This window comes from Ambystoma mexicanum, chromosome 1p (genome assembly GCF_040938575.1).
Source record: "Ambystoma mexicanum isolate Mex_15411 chromosome 1p, UKY_AmexF1_1, whole genome shotgun sequence".
NCBI classification, from domain to species: Eukaryota; Metazoa; Chordata; class Amphibia; order Caudata; family Ambystomatidae; genus Ambystoma; species Ambystoma mexicanum.
In genome coordinates, this window is record NC_090921.1 from 1,069,816,393 (window position 1) to 1,069,837,894 (window position 21,502).

Genomic DNA, 21,502 nt, shown 5'->3' on the forward strand with positions numbered 1-21,502 from the left:
GCGGATTATATAACGTTTTCAAGGAGGACGAGCATTTGCGATGTCTCTACTGCCTCCATGGGGACAAGACGCACGTGGAGAAGGACTGTGCGTTCTGCAAGAACCTTTCGGAATGGACCAAACAAGGCCGTCGTTCCCGCCTCGCCACCTGGCTGGAGAAGGGCACAGCAAGTGAGAAGGCGAAGAAGTCTGAGCGGGCTTCTAAGTCCTTTGAGGGTGCCCCGGCGACGGGGGCCCAACAGAAGGACATGCACCGCGAGTCCGCGGCTACGGGAGCGCCGAAAGGTCAGGCTCTTCGGTTGCCAAGCAGGGCGCTACTTCCCCGGCACGTTCGACCACGAGCCAGCGCTCTGGGTCGTGGAAGAGGAAGTCCGAGAACCCGGGTAGGCCGCTGGAGCGGACCCGGTCGATCTCAAAGAGGGAGCGAGGCGTTGACCCTCCCCCCAAGGCGAAGGCCCAGGACGCACCTAAGGTGGTGAGGGCCTTGATCCACCCGGTTAAGGCCTCTACCGAAGTGGTCTCTGCGACCCTGGCGGAGCCGGCTGAGACTACGCCAATGGAAACGGCCTCTGGACCCAGAGTATCCCTGCCGCTGCAGAGGGAATCCTCTTTCCAGCCCATCGCTAAGACCCCCGTGAATCCCCCAGCTGAAAAAAAAGGTGGGGGAGGCCGGTGGCCGTTACAGACTCGGAATCAGCCTCTCAGGAGGAACTGGTGGAGACCGAGAGGGGCCTCAACGAAAGGTCCATAGGCCTCAACGAGAGGTTCATAAACCTCAACGAGAGGTTCCAGAAGGTTCGATCCCAGGGGACGGTCCCTGCTGACGTGATCGATGATAGCGACGAGGACGTCGAACAGGGCCCACTGGAGTGGCCATCCCGTCCGTCGCAGCCATTGCCCGAGCCCCAGGATAGCTCGGTGGCCATTTTGTTGGCAATCCAATCCTTATGTACCGAGATAAGGACGAGATTACCACGCACCCCGACGGAGCAGCCAGAACCAGGCCCGTCAGGAAGACCTCCGAACAAACAGAGGAGAGTCCACCCCGCTCCGCCCTTCGTGCCTGTGAGACCGGCGGACCCCTCATCCCCCTCGCCGGGAGAGGATACGGCGAAGGGATACGTCGACGAGGACGGACGACAACGGCGGCGATGACACAGCGGACATCCCGTCGTCACCCCTCCCGCGGGCATCCCCAGCCGACGAGGTTGGCTCTTTCCACGCCATGAAAACCAGGGCATCTGAGCTCTTCCAGCTCTGCCCTGAAGAACAGAAAAAGGAGGGGTTTCTGTACCAGTGACGAGAGGCTAAGAGGAAGACGGTCCTCACGGTTCCTTTACTCGGCGACATCTGGGACGAGGGTCTTGCTGTCCTCAAGAACCCTGCCACGACACCTGCCAGGAGGGACAGGTACGAGAAGAAGTACTGAGTCCCCGATGCCGCCCCCTTCTGCCTCAGGGCCCAGCCCACGCCGGACTCGGTCGTCTCGGCAGCGGCTAAGAAGAAGGCAGCGGGCGCGGCGGCTTCAACTTCCACCTCCCCGCCGGACAGCGAGGGTAAGAAGTTGGACTCTATGGGACGACGAGTCATCTCGTCTGCAGCGACGACGATTAAGGCGGCCAATGCCTTAGCGATCGTGGCCCGCTATGACAGGGAGCTCTGGTTCAAGATAGCTCCCCTGCTAGATTTCCTGCCTGATGACAAAAGGGCAGAGGCCCTAGAGATTCTGCAGGAGGGCGAGGTGGCATCGGATCATGCCATTACAGTGGCAACGGACATTGCCGATACCGGATTTCGCCAACTGGGCAACAGAGTTTGCCTCAGACGACGAGGATGGCTCAGGGCAACAGACTTTCGCCAGGACGTCCAGACCAGAGTGTTGGACATGCCGTTCGACGGCAACAACCTCTTTGGTGAGGCAATGGATGAGTCCCTACAGGCCATCAAGACTGACTTGGAGACGGCCCGGGCCCTTGGGGTGCTTCAGCAGCGACGGCCCTTTCAGAGCTCTGGAGGCAGACAGGGTGCCTCCAAAGGATCCAGCGGTGGCTCCTCCACCTACCGCCAGGCGGCCCGCTCCTCTTCCCAGGAGGCCTACAGAGGTCGCGGCAAACAAGGGGGTTCCCGCCGTCGCCGCCAAGGCGGCAAGGCCGCCTCCAAGCAAGACTGACCCGGCCGTGTTGTCGGGCCCCCACCGAAGCACCCCGGTGGGAGGCCGGCTGACGAAGTTCGTCGGCGTGTGGGAGTCCATCTCCACCGACCGTTGGGTGTTGGACACCCTGGCCAACGGGCACTCGCTGGAACTCCAAAAGAAGTGCCCTCGCATTCCTCCCGTGGCCAGGAAGGAAAATCACGTCCCTCAACTGCTGTTGGAGGTAAGGGCGATGCTCAAGAAAGGTGCCATCAAGCTCATCCCCAGAAGGCTCCGGGGCTCCGGAGTGTACTCGAGGTACTTCCTCGTCAGGAAGAAGACAGGCGGTTGGCACCCCATCCTGGACCTGCGCCGCTTAAACAGGTACATCAAGGCGCAGAAATTCAGGATGGTCACCCTCCAGCACGTGCTGGGACAGCTGGAGGAAGGCGACTTCCTATCGTCGCTGGACCTGGAGGATGCTTACTTCCACATCCCCATTCTAAGAAGGCACAGGAAGTTCCTCAGGTTCATGGTTCAAGGACGCCACTACCAATTCAGAGCCCTACCGTTCGGATTAAAGTCGGCACCCAGGGTTTTCACCAAGTGCCTGGCACCAGTGGCGGCGCGGCTGCTCCTGCAGGGGATCCACGTCTACCCTTACCTGGACGACTGGCTAATCCGGGCAAGGTCAAGGGAGCTCGCCGTCGATCATACGGCGAGGACCGTCCGGTTGCTCACGGAGCTGGGGTTCTCCATCAACTACCCCAAATCCCACCTGGTTCCGTCGCAAGTAGCACTGTTTTTGTGGGCGAAGCTCGATACAGTGGAGCAATTGGCCTCCCCTTCAGAGGAGAGGACCAAAACCATCCTGGGCAAGGTACGGCGACTGTTAGCCACGGACGTGGCCAGGGTGAGGTCCATCAAGTCCCTTCTCTGGATGATGTCCTCATGCATCTACCTTGTACCCCTTTGCAGACTTCGGATGCGTCCGCTACAGGAGTTCCTTGACGCCCGCTGGTTTCAGGCGGGGGGCTGCATCGAGGACAGGATCCCCCTCAACGAGGAGTTCCGTCGGGTGATCCTATGGTGGGGCAACCGGGCTCACCTCACGACGGGCACAGACTTTCAAACCCCGGCGTTTCAGGAGACGGTGACTACGGACGTCTCTCTGGAGGGTTGGGGGCCCACACCGGAGATCTCCATGCAAGAGGCCTTTGGCTCCCGGAGGAGAGGTCTCTTCACATCAACATCTTGGAGCTGCGTGCAGTGTTCTGGGCGCTCAAGTCGTTCCTCCCGTCCCTCAAGGACAAAGTGGTGAGGATCTTCACCGACAACACCACCATTATGTTGTACATACGGAAGCAGGGGGGCACCCGATCCCTAGCCCTATCCAAGGAGGCCCAGGATCTGTGGCACTGGGCCGTCGCCCAGGGGATGTTTCTGGTTCCCTTCCACCTGGCAGGAATAAAAAACACCATTGCCGACTCACTCAGCAGGGAGCTACGCTCGTGCCACGAGTGGGAACTGCGCCAGGATCAAGTGGATCGACTCTTCCAACGATGGGGCAAACCCCTGATCGACCTGTTCGCGACGGCGACGAACTCCAAGTGCCAGAGGTTCGCCAGCAGGTTCCCCCAGCCAAGGAGCATGGGCAATGCTTTCTCGTTCCCTTGGGACGGCCTGTTTCTATACGCGTTCCCTCCATTGCCGTTGCTGCTCCGCCTCATCAACCAGTTCAAGAAGTCCAGGTGCAGGATGATCCTCGTCCCTGTCATGATCTCTGCTTCCAAAAGGTCAGGGTTTTCCCAACTCCCTTGGAAGCAGATCCATAACCCAGGTTCCGAGTGCCAACCAGTCCCAATTGGGACCTTTTGGACCCAGTCCTGGCGCCAGTGGCACCAGGCTCATAAATATGCCCAGTCCCAGCGCTGGAAGCGCCGGGCTCATAATGCTTGGGTGGACTTACCTGCAGCAGACCATGCTGCTTACTTGCTTGCCAGTTGAGCCTCTGATCCTCTTCTGTTTGGAACTACTTTTCCTGTTGGGTGGGGCAGGAGCCACTCCCTAGATTCAGAACACTGGAACTCTTCTGGAAAGCAGGAACTCTTTTCTTAGGCGTGGCTGTGGAAGGAGACACCTAAGCACTACAGGAGGCTATTTAAACCACACCCGATGGATGAATCTTGCTTTGCGTTATTCTGCATCCTCTGCAGCAGAACGCTCATCGTGTCTTCTGCATCTGATCCTGGGCCTAAGGAAAAAGGCTTACCATCCTGAATCCAGTCTTTAGCAACACCTATAAAGACAAGAAAGAACAGGTTAGCATTACGGTCTTCAGTGACAGCTCTTCACTTACCTGGTCCATCGGCTGTCACCAACGCCTCGCGCTGCATTCCGGCATCTGAAAGACAAAGGCTTACCTACTCTTCGTGCGCTCCGGAGGTCTTCACACTGCATTCCGGCATCTGAAAGACAAAAGCTTACCAACTCTTCGCACGCTCCGGAGACCTTCGGCGCTGCATCCCGCATCTGAAAGACAAAACAAGGTGCGTTTAAAGACATTGGGGAACTTTAATACTCACATGCCATTACTCCTTTCCACATCTAACCCAGTGGGTATTCCGGCACCCTGCAGCCGCTCCGAACTTTTACCTGCAAAATAAAAAGACAGTTAGAGCGCATCGTGAAGCAGGCAACAAGCGTTTACTTACGTGCTTCCAGGCGCTTCTATTCATCGCACGGGCTCCATCTTCAACTCACTTCAGCCCGTCATCCGCCATCGCCGGAACCCTGCAAAACAAGAGACATCATTACTAAAGACTTTAAAGACATTAGAATTACTCGAAACTTACCGTTCGTGCAGTAAACGACGGACAGCAGTCCTCTGAAGTCAAGAGGCCTGCTCCCCTTATCCAGTGAAGAAACTGGTTACAGCACCCTGCCCCGAGGCAGATGGAGAGCACAGCGTTCACTTACCTAAGGTGAGAGCGTTAACCTTTGGGGTTCTACAGGAGAAGAGAAAGGGAAGAAGAGAGAGACATTCAATAACCCAGTTCCCTAATCCCATATTTTCTATCTGCAGACATCTTACCCTTCAAGTCAGACATACAGTGCACAGAGGTCCAGCCCAAAGAGCCAGCCGTGTGTTGCACATCACCTTTGAAGATACGGTATACGCCCAGTCAAGACCGGCGCCTCTACGGGAATCAGGTGAGCGTTAGTCGCACCGGCGTGGCCGAGGCAGATCTGGTTCCCGGACCTTCTGGACTTGTCAACGTCCCCGCCAGTCAGGCTGCCGGCGGACGCGGATCTTCTCTCCAGAGAAGGAGGCGCCATTCTACACCACGACCCACAGTCGCTGAACTTGCAGGCCTGGCTCCTGCAGCACTAGAGTTTGGAGGGTACGATATCCAGGCTGATTGCAGAGAGGTTCTTGCAAAGGCCAGGGCGTCCTCAACTCAAGTGTTACGGTCATAAATGGAAGAGGTTCTCTGTCTGGTGCCGTGCACAGAAGATTAACCCTCTGCGGATTACGGCCCCTCAAGTGCTGCCGTACCTACTGTCGCTGGCCAACGCTGGACTGGCTCACGCCTCCATAAAAATACATCTGGCTGCCATCTCCCGATATACCAGGACTACGGGACGGGCGTCCTTGTGGTCTCATCGCCTGGTAAAGTAATTTATGAAGGGACTATTCCGATCATTCCCATCGGTGAAGGCCCCTGCCCCGGCGTGGGAACTTAATGTGGTGCTGACCAGGCTCATGGGGGCCCCATTCGAGCCTATGCATTCGGTGCCTTTGAAGTTCCTGTCATGGAAGACAGCGTTCCCCGTGGCCATCACCTCTGCACGAGTGGGAGAGATTCAGGCCCTATCTTGCAAGCCTCCATACTTGACTTTTCATGACACGAGGGTGGTGCTGAGGACGCACCCCTCCTTCATGCCCAAGGTGCTGTCGGACTTCCACCTCAATGAGCCCTTGGTGTTACTTTCTGTCGCCTTCGACGCCGGCCGAAAGGACTTTGCACTCGCTGGATGTAGCTAGAGGGCTGAAGTTCTATGTGGACCGCACGAAGAGTTTTCGGAAGACGTCACAACTGTTTGTGAACTTTGGGTCTGTGTATCAAGGGAAGGCTCTCTCGAAGACTTCCATTTCCAGATGGCTCTCCGGCTGCATTATGCATTGTCACCGGTTGGCAAACCGACCGCTGCCCGGCCGTCCGAGAGCCCATTCGACCAGAGCGATCGCTGCTACTACGGCGTTCCTGTCTGGTGTGCCCCTGCTGGACATCTGCAGGGCTGCTATGTGGAGGTCGACGCACACCTTCACAAGATTCTACTGCATCGATCGGGACTCCAGGGAGGAGTCCAGGGTCTGCCAAGCAGTGCTGCGCAACCTGTTCGCTTAAGGTGAGCCTGGTGAGGAGGTAAGAGATGCTTAATTTTGGGTTGTTGTATTGCTTAATGTTGAGCCTGTTGCCACCTACCGTGGTTGTGCATGTGTATACTGCAATGTATTCTTTTATTCATGAGCATGTGAATCCATGCCAGACCCCATGCTGGAGAAGGAACAAGTTACTTACCTGTAACTGTTGTTCTCCAGCATGGGTCTGGCATGGATTCATATGCGAACCCTTCCACCTACCCCTCGGCGGCTCTTCCCTTGGTCATACTGCCACTTGGTGTGCTACCAAATCTGAGGATAGCTGCCAGAGGCGGGGCTTAGGGAGAGGGCAGTCATTGGCTGGGGGCAGTATGACCCAGACATCAGTGATTGGTTACTACTAAGAAAGACAGATCAGAAACGAAACTGATGCTGATTTTTTCTTTACAGAGGATTCCCAGCCTGACGACAGGAAATATTCATGAGCATGTGAATCCATGCCAGACCCATGCTGGAGAACAACAGTTACAGGTAAGTAACTTGTTCCATCCTATTTTCCATTCCTCGCAAGCAGTCTTCCAGCTCCTCTTTATTTAGTGCCATATTGCGTGGTGTTTCCGTATTATCCTTTCCCCATGTTTCTTTTGCTGGTTCAGCTGCTTGTGTATCTGCCTGTTGTTGCTGGCCCATCTTGCAATCTCGTTGATCCTTTCACTCTTGCTGGGGGTGCTCCTGGGTTTGGTCCCTGGCATCTGGGAGCAAGCTCGTCAGCTCGCACGTAGTCCGCACCCTTCTATGGGATTAGCGGGGAGATCCGGTGTTCAGTTTTCTCTGTGTCGTAACATGCCAGTTCTATATGTTGTCTGTTAGATTCCAGATACTCTCCCCTTTTGGTCCCACCTTCACCTACCTCCTCCATCTCCTCACCTCCACTGGGCGGTTCGGGACAGGTCAGGGATCACTGACATCAGCATTTCCCCCTTCTTGGGCACCTGATCTGCAACTTTCCCCCATGCTTCTTTAATTCTGGGGGGGTAGGCTCCTTTGCCTCCTCACTCCTCAGCTTGCCGTCCTCCTAGCTCCTTACGGCATGTGTATGCGTAATATTTCCTCAGCAGCAAGCCTTCACCAGGGCCTTATCCCTCAGACCCCTCTCTCCTACCTTCTTGTTACGGCTGCTCTTTGCCCCTTGTCTCAGGGAGTTCCACTTTCTTAGGCGCTTTCTTTCCCCCCTCTTATAGCACCTTCTTTCAGTATTTTTGGCAGTTATTATTTGTGCTCTTTCACCTCTTCCCCCGTTCACCCGCTGTTCCTCTCCTCTCCCGCTGTGTGCCTTTATAATGGAGGCCCTCCCACCATGTACCTTCATCATGGAGGGCTTCCCTCGTTTAGTCTGTCAGTTATGCATCCTCCGCATGATATCCCTCATAGGTTTCTTTGATCTTTGTGTCGGGTCGGGCGTAGAATGCACCTTGTATGCTGCTCCCTTGCTCTGCTTTGGAAGAGCACTCTTCCAGCTTCTTCCCGCTTCCCTGCAGCTCCGCGTGGGCACTCCGACCTCTGTGATACGGTGAGCCGCTCCTTCATCTACATTCCCTCCTGTCTCACGTCAGGCAGGCTCCTCCAGTGTGCGTTGTGGTGCTAGGGGTGGTCCTCTCAGCCCACTGTCTCTCCGCCATTAACTGTTTCACCGGGGTGCTGTTTCCTTTCTCCCGACTCACTGCTTCAAAGCCTCAGCAAGTCCTGCTGTGCAGTTTCCCCTGCGGTCTGGGTCCACTCTCCAAGCCAGTCCCAGCACTGCTTCAACTTGTGACTGCGATGAAGGCTCCTAAACAATGCTCTCCATTGTTGTCCCCAGTGGCTGGTTCTTCCCTTCTCTCATCCCACTGCTTCCAGTCCTTGACGAGCCTCGTTACGCAGCTTCCCCTGCAGTCCGGGTCTGCTTTCACATCAGGTCCTGGAGCCACGCTGCGGCCTGTTACGGCTTAAAAAACACTTTGCGGTAGTACGCTTCACCTCCTCTACCTTCCGAGGGAGTGGGGAGGATAATCGGATCCAAAACATTGCAAATGCTCAGTTGCTAATGTCGCTTTATATATCTGCCTGGACGGAACACAGGGACCCTCATCCAATGTCAATGTCTTTTTAAACAGTTCATAGTGGACACCCATTGGCCGGGTTCACGTTTGTCAACACACTGTTTCTTGGGACTTTAGACTTTTCCCCCTCTTCGTCAGCATCCCTCGGTCAGGTTCACTCTTGCTAACTTCACATTCACTTTACTTTCAAGTGTTGCAGGATTCAAGTCCCTTGCTTTCACTCAGTTTGCATATCAAAATCTTTTGATTCTACAGGGATTTTTCTAGACCTCCTGTATGACCACTTTGACCTCTTTTGGCGGCTCTCCTGTGGCCTTCTGTTACCTGTAGTTTCGCTTAGATGGGGGATCGACCAGAGTCTCTCGAGTTAGCACCCACATGGTGCTAGCTTCCCTCAGCAACTGGTCTCCCCTTAACACTTTTCACAATTCATTGAACTTGGTTCAAACCTGCCACTTTGTGATTCTCATTCAACACAGCCTGGTTCTTATCTGCTCTCCCCTCGACTCACTGGCTGTGATGAACTGCTTGGCTTTCGGCTTCACTGGAGTGAAGGCAGATACCACGGTCGCGGGAGCGTCCCTTGCTCCTGCTTATCGGTGTAGGCTTGCCCTGGGTACTGGTGACATCTGCTGCAAGACACTTGTGCTATTGTTCGCAGTCTTATGTCCTCTTCCACAAAGGTTCCATGGGCCTGAGACGAAAAAGGCAAGGTCTCTTCTCCTCGCCAGCCTCTCGATTCCAACCGCCTTTCTCCTTCTCCTTCTCTTGAACTGCCGTGCCTGGTAAGCTGTGCCGTTGTGCTGTCTGCCATGCTCTACTGGGCTCTCTTGCTCCAGCTTTTATCCCTGTGGGGAAGGGAAAGGTCCATTAGGTATGTATGTATGTGTGTGTGTGATTCTGATCAATTGCCTGACTTTGCTAGTCCGTTCTTTAGTGTGTCGTGCGAAAGTGTTTGTGTCGGAAAAGAGGTGGTCAGTGGTTTTGAATGTCCTACGTGGATGACAGATCCCTGGGGTTTAGCCAGGGAGACACCTTCAGGTTTCTCACAACCCTCAACGAGGAATCAAATAGAGAAGATGTTATTGATTCAGAATCAGATGAAGAATCCAATGGAGAATTCACTATCGCACGCCCCCCAAAAATGCGTGCATTCAATTATTTATTCGAGGGGATTGGGTCCTCCGACGTATTCCATATCTATGACATGTAATCACCACAGCTGTGCTGCTTCGGAAACTTTTTCGGCGTCTGCGTCCTGCGTCGATGACGTCGATGCGCCGTCGTCGAGGACCTCCTCCGACGTCCGACGTCATCCGATGTGATAAGTAGGACGCACGACGCCCATAGCCTCAGTTGTTCCGTTTTTTCTGCGAACGTGTTGCTTCGTGTTTCTCGGTTCTAAGCCTCGACTCTTTGGAGTTCTGTTCTTTCTGGTTCTTCGAACCTGTTCGTTTGTGAATTTCCTTCGGCGATGTCTTCCACTTCGTCTTCAACCCCGCGTCCGGGCTTTAAGAAGTGCGGGGAGTGTGGGTCCAAGATGTCGGTGACTGACTCGCATGACGCCTGCCTCTGGTGCCTCGGGGAGGCCCACGACACGGATGACTGTATCGACTGCCAGTCGCTCACGTCCAAAGCCTTACGCGAACGTAAGAAGAAGTTGTCGGTAGGTCGGGTGTCCAAGCCCCGGAAGTCGAAGTCGGCGGGGCTTTCGACGGATGATTCGAGGGGTGACTCTCCGCGTCGTCGTCGGAAGTCTCGTCGGTCTTCTTCTAGGAGTGGGTCTCGCCACTCCTCAGCCTCTTCGAGGCATTCTCGGAAGCGCCGTCACCGGTCGCCTTCCAGGTCCTCTTCCGAGGATTCTGCACGGCACGTCGGTTATCCCACCAGCCGTGCGACGCCGGAGGAATGGGCTTCCTTCGGGAAGAAAATGTTGGCGATTCTTGAGTCGCAGGGTACTCAGCCGTCCGCGCCCCCGAGTGGGGTCGGCCGTGTGAGGTCGAGAGACGCCGCTCGCAAGAGTGGTCAGCACGAGTCACGGGAGCAGTCCCGTTCGGACAAGGAGGCTCGTTCTCGCCGTACCCGTTCCAGGTCCCGGTCCTCGACGCGTTCGAGACCGTGTGCTCCTGTGAAGTCTTCGAGGAAGACATCGACGTCTGAGGCGTCGAGGGCGTCGACGGGCTTTCTCGAGGTTCCGGCTTCGAGGACGTCGTCGAAGCCGTCGACGATCAGGTCGTCGAGGGACACGCTCGGGGCTCCGGCTTCGAGGGCTGTGTCGACGCCGCCGATACTGGAGGCGCTGCATCTGACGTCGACGCCGATTTCGTCGACGCCGATCCTCTCGGCGCCGTTGCCGGTTTTCTCGGCGTCGGCGCCGATTCGCTCGACGCCATCGACGCCTTTCGTGTCGGAGGTGCCCCGTGTCACGGGTGTACCCCCTAGGAAGGCTCTGGTTAAGAGCAAGCACTCTCGGGTGAAATTGTCTCGGGCCGTAGTCGGTTTGACGATTTGAGGCAGTCACTGCATGATGCCAGTGGACTGGACACCTCTCCGGAGGTGGAATTTTGTAGGCCTGAGCCTGGCTCCCATGCCGATTCCTCGTACCGGCGCCTTATGGCTAGGGTGTCTGAGTATCTGGGATGGTCTGCTCCCCCAGGGGAGTTTGTGCAGGATGATCTGACGGACATCCTTGATGTTGGTCCCCCAACTGACCCGGTACTGCCGTTCCATATGGCTTTACAGAGAAGGGTGGCGGCGGCTTGGACTGCTCCGGAGAGTCTCCCGGCGGTGGGCAGATCCTTGTCGCGTAAATACCGTCCAGCCGGTAGCGACCCCTGCTACTTGACCAGGCACCCCACTCCGGAAAGTTTGGTGGTGCAGGCGGCCATGGCCCCGTCAAAGCAGGCGTCGTACCCTACCATCCCTCCTGATAGGGACGACAAACGTTTTGATGGCTGGGCGAAGAAAGTGTTTTCTTCTGGTGGTATGGCGCTTCAGGCGGCCAACTCCATTTGTGCCTTGTCACGTTTCACGCACACTCTGTGGAACTGTGTTGCGTTAGCGGCTGAACATATTCCCGAAGGGGATGAACGGGATGGTTTCCTTGCTATGGTCCAGGATGGTAAGGATGCCATGTGTGAGTCCGTTCAGTCGGGTCTGGACTTGGCTGAATGCGTCAGTAGGTCCATGGCGGCGAGCACCGTGATACGCAGGTTTGCGTGGTTGCGGAAGTCGGGGTTTGCTCCTGATGTGCAGTCCCGGCTCCTCAACATGCCCTTTGATGGTGAACACCTTTTTGGCAGCAAGGCTGACGAGAGCCTTGAGAGGTTGCAGACCTCAAAAGCTGCAGCGAAGTCGTTGGGCGCTGCAGTTCGCCAACCTCCGCCTTTTCGTCCTAGGGGACAGCAGTGGAGGGGTGGTTCCTTTCGCTATTACTCATCCTTCGGTAAAGCGAGAGGAGCTGGCAGTCAAAGAGGCCAACGCAGGGGTACCAGAGGTGGACGACAGGGTACCCGTGGTGCCAAGGCCGCTCGGGCAGTTGCCTCTTTGCCCTCAGGTAACGCCGCAGCCGCTCCCACTCAGTCGTGAGGCCATGTCCCATGGTTCGCCGGTTGGGGGAAGGCTGGCGCAGCATCTTGTAGAGTGGCAAGCCATTACTTCAGATGTGTGGGTTCTGGAGATCATAACCCACGGCTACTGTCTTCCTTTTCAGCACAGGCCTCGCGACAATCCACCGGGGAACCTCTCTTTGCAGAGTCCGGATCCGCTCCTTGCGCAGGAAATTCAAGCCCTGCTGGAGAAGGCGCCATAGAACTGGTGCCTGTAGCGGAGAGGAACAAGGGATGGTATTCCCCTTATTTTTTGGTTTCGAAGAAAGACGGGGGATTGAGACCCATCATGGACTTGCGCGGTTTGAACAAACTCCTCAGGAAGGACAAGTTCAAGATGGTTACTCTCTCTCAAGTCCTCCAGGGCCTTCAGCTTCAGGACTGGTTGGTGTCACTCGACCTCAAGGATGCTTACTTCCATGTGCCGATCCATCCCAAGCACAAGAAGTACCTGAGGTTCGCGGTTGGCGACTCGCACTTTCAGTTTCGGGTCCTGCCGTTCGGATTGACCTCCGCCCCGAGGGTTTTCACCAAGCTCATGGTGGTGGTGGCAGCGCATCTCAGGCAAGGGGGGATTCACGTCTACCCCTACCTGGACGATTGGTTGATCAGGGGGAGCTCTCCCGAGCAAGTCCTGGATCATCTATCGATCACCTGTCGCTCCCTTCACAGGCTGGGCTTCTCCCTCAATTTAAAGAAGTCCCATTTGACGCCAACACAGCCGCTCCAGTACATCGGAGCAGTGCTCGACACTTCCCTGGGGCAGTGTTTTCCTCCCCAGGTGAGGGCTCTTCACATTCAGCAGATGGTGCACAAGTTTCAGCATGCCCAGACGCTCCCAGCGTTCGAGTTCTTGAGGTTGCTCGGCCTCATGGCATCCTGCATTCTTCTGGTGCCAGAGGCTCGCCTGCGGATGAGATCTTTGCAGTGGGCACTCAAGACGCAATGGTCGCAGTCCTCCGGCAGGATGTCGGACTCGATTCAGGTGCCGTCCTCGGTCGCCCGGGACCTTCTGTGGTGGGCCGTCGAAGGCAACTTGATGAAGGGGGCTCCATTTTGGCTTCCCTGGCCGGAGGTGACGATCGTGACGGATGCATCCCTCACGGGATGGGGGAGCTCATGCCAACGGGCTGACAGTCAGCGGTCGTTGGTCTCCGTCGGAGTCCAGACTCCATATCAATCTGTTGGAGCTAAGGGCCGTCAGGCTAGCCCTGAAGGCTTTTCTGCCGTCTGTGCGAGGGATGAATGTCCTGATCCTGATGGACAACACAGTGGCCATGCACTACCTCAACAAAAAGGGGGGGGGCAGGGTCACTTCCTCTGTGCAGAGAGGCGATGCAGCTCGAGTTCTGGGCCATCCAGCAGGAAGTTTCGATCTCGGCAGTTCATCTGGCCGGAGCCGACAACGTGACGGCGGACGCTCTGAGCAGGCAGAGCGCGATCTCTCACGAGTGGGAGTTGGCTCAGGAGATTCTCCTGGAGATCTTCGCCCTTTGGGGGACCCCTCAAGTGGATCTCTTCGCCTCCAGTGTCAACCGGAAGTGCGAAAGGTTTTGCTCGCGGGAATTTCCTCCAGAAGGAGCCTTAGGAGACGCGTTCGTGGTGGAGTGGTCATTCCCGCTGCTGTACGCGTTTCCTCCAGTCCCCGTCATCCCGCAAGTGCTGCGGAGGTTACGGAAGTTCGGTTCCCGGATGATCCTCATTGCCCCGGCGTGGGCTCGGAGGACGTGGTACCCGGACCTTCTCGACTTATCCATCTGCCCTCCACGTCGTCTTCCCTACCGAGACGATCTGCTCTCACGGGAGGGGGGTCAGGTTCTCCATCCAGAGGTCAGATCCCTCAACCTTCACGCTTGGCTTCTGAAAGGTTGAGGTATAAGGATTGGGACCTCCCTGAGGACGTGATGGAGGTGTTGCTTTCGGCCCGAAGGCCGGCAACAAAGTCTCTGTACCGTTGCCGTTGGCGTAAGTTCTGCGACTGGTGCAGAGTTCAGAATGTGGATCCTTTTGCATGTGACATCCCCATGGTTCTGTCCTTTTTACTTTCTTTGGCCCACAGGGGCTTGCAAGTGGGTACCGTTAAGGGTTACCTGGCGGCGCTGTCCATCTTTAAGCGCTCGTCTGAAGAGTGTTCTTACTTTAAAATCCCTTTGATTTCACAGTTCCTGAAAGGGCTCACTAATGTGTTCCCTCCGTCACCTTTCCTGGTGCCCGGTTGGGATTTAAACCTGGTTCTTAAGTTTCTTATGGGTGCTCCGTTTGAGCCTTTACATTCTTTCCCTTTGAGGCTGTTAACTCTGAAAACTGTGTTTTTAGTTGCGGTTACTTCCGCTCGCAGAGTGAGTGAGTTACAGGCACTTTCAGTTAAGCCTCCCTTCACTGTATTTCACAAGGACAGGGTTGTCCTTAGAGTTCGTCCTTCTTTTCTTCCGAAGGTAGTGACGGAATTTCATTTGGCCCAGAAGGTTGTTCTTCCGGCATTCTATCCTCCTCCGCATCCTGGTAAGGAAGAGGAGAGGCTCCATAGGCTTGATCCTAGGAGAGCTTTAAGCTTTTATGTTTCACGCATGTCCCGGGTCAGAGTGGATGATCAACTCTTTATTGGTTACGCTGGAAAGCGTTTGGGGCAAGCTGTGACGAAACAGACTTTGTCTCGCTGGATTATTTTGGCCATCTCGGAGTGCTACCGTTTGGCGGGTAAGGACCCACCGGCTGGCTTGCGGGCCCATTCTACCAGGGGTATGGCTGTGTCTACTGCCCTGCAGAGGGGTGTTCCTATTCGCAACATCTATGATGCAGCCACCTGGGCTTCCGTACATACATTTGTACGTCACTATTCCCTTGATTCCATCCGAGCACAGGATCTGGCCTTTGGCAAGGCGGTCCTTTGCTCTGCTATTTGATTGGCTATTCTACATTTTGATTCTAAATTCTTTCCCTCCTCCTTGCTTTGGTACTGCTTTGGGAGTCTGTCATAGATATGGAATACGTCGGAGGACCCAATCCCCTCGAAGAACAAGTTACTTTCTTACCTGGTAACGTTCTTTCGATGGGATGGTCCGACGACGTATTCCATATCGCTCCCGCCCGGCCTTCCCCGCTGCAGAATTTCTTTTGCGATTGCAGCTTACGTTCCGCAAGGCTTTGTGTCTGACTGGCAGTTGACTTATGTCACACGTTCTGGGGGAAAAAACTACAACTGAGGCTATGGGCGTCGTTCGTCCTACTTATCACATCGGATGACGTCGGACGTCGGAGGAGGTCCTCGACGACGGCGCATCGACGTCATCGACGCAGGACGCAGACGCCGAAAAACTTTCCGAAGCAGCACAGCTGTGGTGATTACATGTCATAGATATGGAATACGTCATCGGACCATCCCATCGAAAGAACGTTACCAGGTAAGAAAGTAACTTGTTCTTTGCCTCACTAGTCAAACTTTGTGAGGAAGCACATAAAACTACTAATCCTCAGACTTCCATAATGAACACCATCTTAGCATGCCTAGCAACGAAAAGACCACTGACTAACGTGGCATGTGAGTACAAAGAAATTATATGACCAGATGAAGGATCCAATATAGATATACCCCAAAAGCACAATATTGGCAACATAAGGCTAATGAGCTTACCTCTCGACCCACATATGAAGAACCCAATTCCTAACCATGACCAAACTATTGCCTTACTAAACTCCTCTCACGTAAACCATACTCGGGATCTGAATACCTAGCATACCTCTAATGTAGTCTGTACCAGACCCAAGAGAACAAATAAAAAAGAAAGAAAAATAACACCCCGAATAACATTAAAAAAATCTAGAAGTGCATATAGAGAACACCTTAGGGACACTAATTCGACATCAGTACTATTGATAGAAAATGACAACGGAAACTTTGATATAACTAAAGCTGAAGGCATGCGCCCAATGGATGGAACTAAAATGACACAAGGCAAAAGGTAAAGCAAAAAATCAGGGGGAAAGCTAAGAAAGAAATCCAATGGCCTTCCTCCTGGAGTCAACATGTTCTACAAATATATTAGGACCCATCTACCAGTTGCATCACAAGTAACTGTTAAAATCCTGCAATACAGTGAAAAGAATAAAGATCCCCCAGAGACTGTGGAAAAGGGAAATGTAGGAGTGATATTGGGCATTGCTCATCTTTTTACTGAGCCAGATGATAAAAGCACTTAAATTACTACTAAACAGTCTTCAGATAGCAGCTTACATAGATGTATCACAGGATGTCAACATAGGCCAAAGAATACTGTAAGCCAAAGTAACAAATTAGCTGACCTACTGTCTCAAAAGTACGACAACCATACGTCCACTAATAGTAGCAAGGATAAGGACATGGAAAATTCACACTACTCAGGATACAGAGTTAGTTCTGTCAAACTAATGAGCTACAGTTAAATTGGACGGTCATACTCTCCTTAATACACAAAATCCCACTGTGTACAATTACATGAAGGGATATTGCAATTGTGGAACATGCTGCGAATTCCATATTATCAACATCTAATGTACATTTGTATTCTGACAGCATTTTAACATTTATATTAATGTATGACTGAATTAATGTGCCTAGTCTAAAACTGTACGGAGGCGGGTATGAGAAACTGATCTTGATACTTGCTAAACTAACCATAGCCATCAGCAAAAACACCTAGCCAAAATAGTCTTTACGAGCTCTGAGAAGATTGCCAGAATGAGACTTGATCACAATACAGATAATTCAAATTACAAAGTTAATGTTGTGGCTAGGATCAATGACAAGGTGTCAGCTTTGCACCACTAGAGGACAGAGAAGAGGAAATGAATGCACCTAACCACTCCAATTGAGAATGGCTGCCTAGGATTCTCCAAACCAAGTTGATACTTGGAGCCTAGCACAGCTTGCACTATTCTATCCTGGAACACTCAAGGACATAATCATTAATTATGCTGAATAGGTGCTAGCTACTGCATTTGATGATTACTGTACACTAGAACTACAAGAAACATGACTAATTAAATCGATCGCAATTGATGGCAGGAGCCCTATACAAGCATTAGCTACTCAAGGTAACGGACAGACCTAGAGGTGGCCTCATGATTTGTTAAAAACCACTACCATCTGGAAAACAATAGAGATCTCCAGCAACTATGTATTGGTAGGAAAAATAAAAGGTAATACCCCCAATGGCCATTTGCAAACTCTGCTCCTTATTAATGTACATGTCCACCAGATATAATAGAACATACACATCATAAATGTGATTAGTAACCTCCTGGAATCACACAAATCCCAGTTATCATACTCAGAGATTTTAACGATAAAACCCCAGGCGATCAGCATACTGAAAATAATCCTTGAATGGCTTTTAACGTACCTGACCCTATATTAAAACACTGTGCCATGTATAAAAACGAATCAGCTTGGGCAACATAACTCGACTGACATAGAATATTCTTGCTAAACGGAGGTGCCTCAGGAAACTATCCTGGACAATTCACTAGAATATCACACAATAGCACCTTGACTATTGACTGGATATTTGCACATCGCTCCCTCTTCTCATATAGTGTAGATATGAAAGTGCTAGTAAGAGCAGAAAGCGATCATCTTCTCCAGCATGGGGTCTGGCATGGATTCACATGCTCATGAATATTCCCCGTCGTCAGGCTGGGAATCCTCGGTAAAGAAAAAACCAGTATCAGTTTCGTTTCTGATCTGTCTTTCGTAGTAATAACCAATCACTGGTCTCTGCGTCATACTGACCACAGCCAATGACTGCCCTCTACCTAAGCACCGCCTCTGGCAGCCATCTTCAGATTTTTACCGCACGTTCATGTGTTGGGATCCTCGTGCTATTGCTCTCGAGCGTTAGTGCTATTTTTTTCACGTTTTTTCCCAAAAACTTCGTTTTTTCGGTCAAAAGAGCCTCAAGCTCCACCGACTCTCCATTCGATCAACGGGGACCCGTGTCGGATTCGTCTGCGCCCCTCAAGGGTGAAGATTTCGTCGAGCTACGCTTTTGGAGGACTCCAGAAGTTTCTCAGGCCCGGACATGGCCCAGGAGAAGGGAAGCTCGACGCCCGGAAAGCTGTTCAGGATCTGCCCTGGATGCCAGCTGCAGAACGTCTTTAAGGAGGACGAACACTCCTTTTGTCTCTACTGCTTACATGAGGACAAGACGCACGTGGAGAAGGACTGTGCGTTTTGCGGCAATATGTCGGAGCGGACCATGAAGGACCGCCATCAACGTCTCGCCAACTGGCTGGAAGGGAAGAGCCCGTCAGGCGAGAAGAAGAGGAAGAAATCCGAGCGGTCTTCTAAGACCTTTGAGGACGCCCCGGCGACGGGGGTCCAACACAAGGCCAAGCACCGCGAGTCTGCTGGGACCGGGAGCGCCGAACGGTCGGGCTCTACGGGCGCTAGGCAGGGCGCACCCTCCCCGGCACCTTCAGTCACGAGCCAACGCTCTGGGTCGGGTAAGAGGAAGGGCGAGCACCCGGCGAAGCTCCTGGAGAGGCCCCGGTCGAGCTCGAAGGCCCCATCGGAGGGGGAGCGAGGCAGTGTCCCCCCCCTCAAGGATAAGGCGGTGAGCGCACCTAAGGTGGTGAAGGCCTTAATCCATCCGGCCAAGCCCTCTATCGATACTGTCGCGGCGGCCCTGGCTCAGCCTGTGGAGGCTACACCAGTGGTGGCGACCTCGGGGCTCAGAGTCTCCCTGCCACCTCGGAGGGAGTCCTCTTTTGTGCCCATCGATAGGACCCCCGTGAAATCCCCGGCGGGGAAGAAAAAGGGGGGGCAGGGTGTCGTAGATTCGGCCTCAACCTCGGAGGAAGAGCTGATTGAGGTCTTAAGCCACTGCCTTGGCGTGGAAGAAGACCGGCCCGTCGGGATGGATCCCGACGCAGGTGACGACGACATCGTCGAGGGTGCCGACGGGGCCCCTGATCGCCCGTCGGATTCCCCTCTGCCAGCGCCGCATGACAACTCGGCGGCCATTTTGTTGGCTATACAGTCCTTATGTTCAGAGATAAGGACGAGACTACCGTTGCCGACGGAGGAACCTCTCCCGTCGGGGGATCCTGAACCGGGACCTTCTGGTGCTCCCCCGCCCAAGAAAAGGATTCACCCTCCACCTCCTTTTCAGCCGTCGCGCCCCGTCCAGCCCACCTCCCCGTCCACCCGAGGGGATGATACGGGGACTGACACGGCAGCGACGGGTACGGACGACGAGGTATACGACGAGGATCTACCGTCGTCACCTCCCACCAGGGCTTCTCCGTCCGACGAGATTGGATCGTTCCACTCCATGATCGCCAGGGCATCCGAGCTTTTCCAACTCTGCCCTGAGGAGAAGAAAAAGGAAGGATTCCTTTATCAACGGCGCGAGGCCAAGAGGAAGACGGTCCTCGCGGTGCCTCTACTGGACGACATTTGGGATGAGGGCCTCGCCCTCCTCAAGAACCCTTCCATGACGCCAGCTAGAAGAGACCGGTACGAGAAGAAGTACCGGGTCCCGGACGCGGCCCCCCTGTGCCTCCGGGCGCAGCCTACCCCGGACTCCGTCGTCTCCGCGGCGGCCAGGAAGAAAGCGGGGGGGTGCGGCCTCCACATCGACTTCCCCACCGGACGGCGAGGGAAAGAAATTGGACACTATGGGACGCAGGGTCATCTCGTCTGCAGCGACGACGATTAAAGCGGCCAACGCCTTGGCTATCGTGGCCCGCTACGACAGGGAGCTATGGTACAAACTGGCTCCCCTGCTGGACTTCCTACCGGACGACAAGAGGGCGGATGCCCTGGAGATCCTACAGGAAGGCGAGGTGGCGTCGGACCACGCCATCACTATTGCAACGGACATCGCCGACACTGGGTTTCGCCAGTTGGGCAACGGCGTGTGCCTTAGGCGGCGTGGATGGCTCAAGGCTACGGACTTCCGTCAAGACGTACAGACCAGAGTCCTGGACATGCCGTTCGATGGGAACAACCTGTTTGGGAAAACAGTGGACGATTCCCTTCAGGCCATTAAAGCGGACACTGAGACGGCCCGGGCCCTTGGGGTTCTGCAGCAACGACGGACGCCCTTTTGGAGCAGCGGAGGCAAGGGCGCCTCCAAAGGTTCCGGCGGCGGTTTCTCCACCTACCGTCAAGCGGCCCGCTCGTCGTCTCAGGAGGCCTACAGAGGACGAGGCAAGTCTGGCGGACCCCGCCGTCGTCGCCAAGGAGGTCAAGGCGGCAAAGCCTCGTCGAAACAGGATTGAACCGGCCGTGGGGTCGGGCCCCCACCGAAGCACCTCGGTGGGAGGCCGGCTGGCGAGCTTCGTCAGCGTGTGGGAGTCCATCTCCACCGACTGTTGGGTGCTGGACGCCTTAGCCCGGGGCCACGCGCTCGAGTTTCAAAGAAGGTGCCCGCGCGTCCCCCCTGTGGCCAGGAAAGAGCTTCACGTCCCTCAGCTTCTCCTGGAGGTAAAGGCGATGCTCAGGAAGGGCGCCATCGAACTGGTCCCAAAGAGGCTTCGGGGCTCTGGAGTTTACTCGAGATACTTCCTCGTGAAGAAGAAGACGGGAGGATGGCGCCCCATCCTAGACCTGCGACGTCTGAACAAGTTCATCAAGGCGCAGAAGTTCCGGATGGTCACCCTCCAGCACGTCCTGGGGCAGCTGGAGGAAGGAGACTTCCTGTCGTCGTTGGATTTGGAGGATGCCTACTTCCATATTCCCATCCTAAAGGGGCACCGAAAATTCCTCAGGTTTGTGGTCCAAGGGCGTCACTACCAGTTCAAAGCCCTCCCCTTCGGACTACGGTCGGCACCCAGGGTATTCACCAAGTGCCTTGCACCGGTGGCGGCGCAGCTGCGCCGCGAGGGGATCCACGTCTACCCCTACCTGGACGACTGGCTCATCCGAGCCAAGACGAGGGAGCTCGCCGTGGAGCACACGGCAAGGACCGTCCAACTTCTCACAGACCTGGGATTCTCCGTGAACTACGCCAAGTCCCACCTGGTACCCGCGCAAAACGCACTGTTTCTGGGAGCGAAGCAGAACACAGTGTCCCTTCTGGCCTCCCCGTCGGAGGAAAGGACCAGGTCCATCCTGGGCAAGGTACAGCGGATGTTGGTTTCCGACGCGGCCAAGGTGAGGTCCATCAAGTCCCTCCTCGGAATGATGTCTTCTTGCATCTACCTCATTCCCATGTGCAGGCTCCGGATGCGCCCGTTGCAGGAGTTCCTGGACGCGCGCTGGATCCAAACGACGGGCGGCTTCGAGGAGAGGATC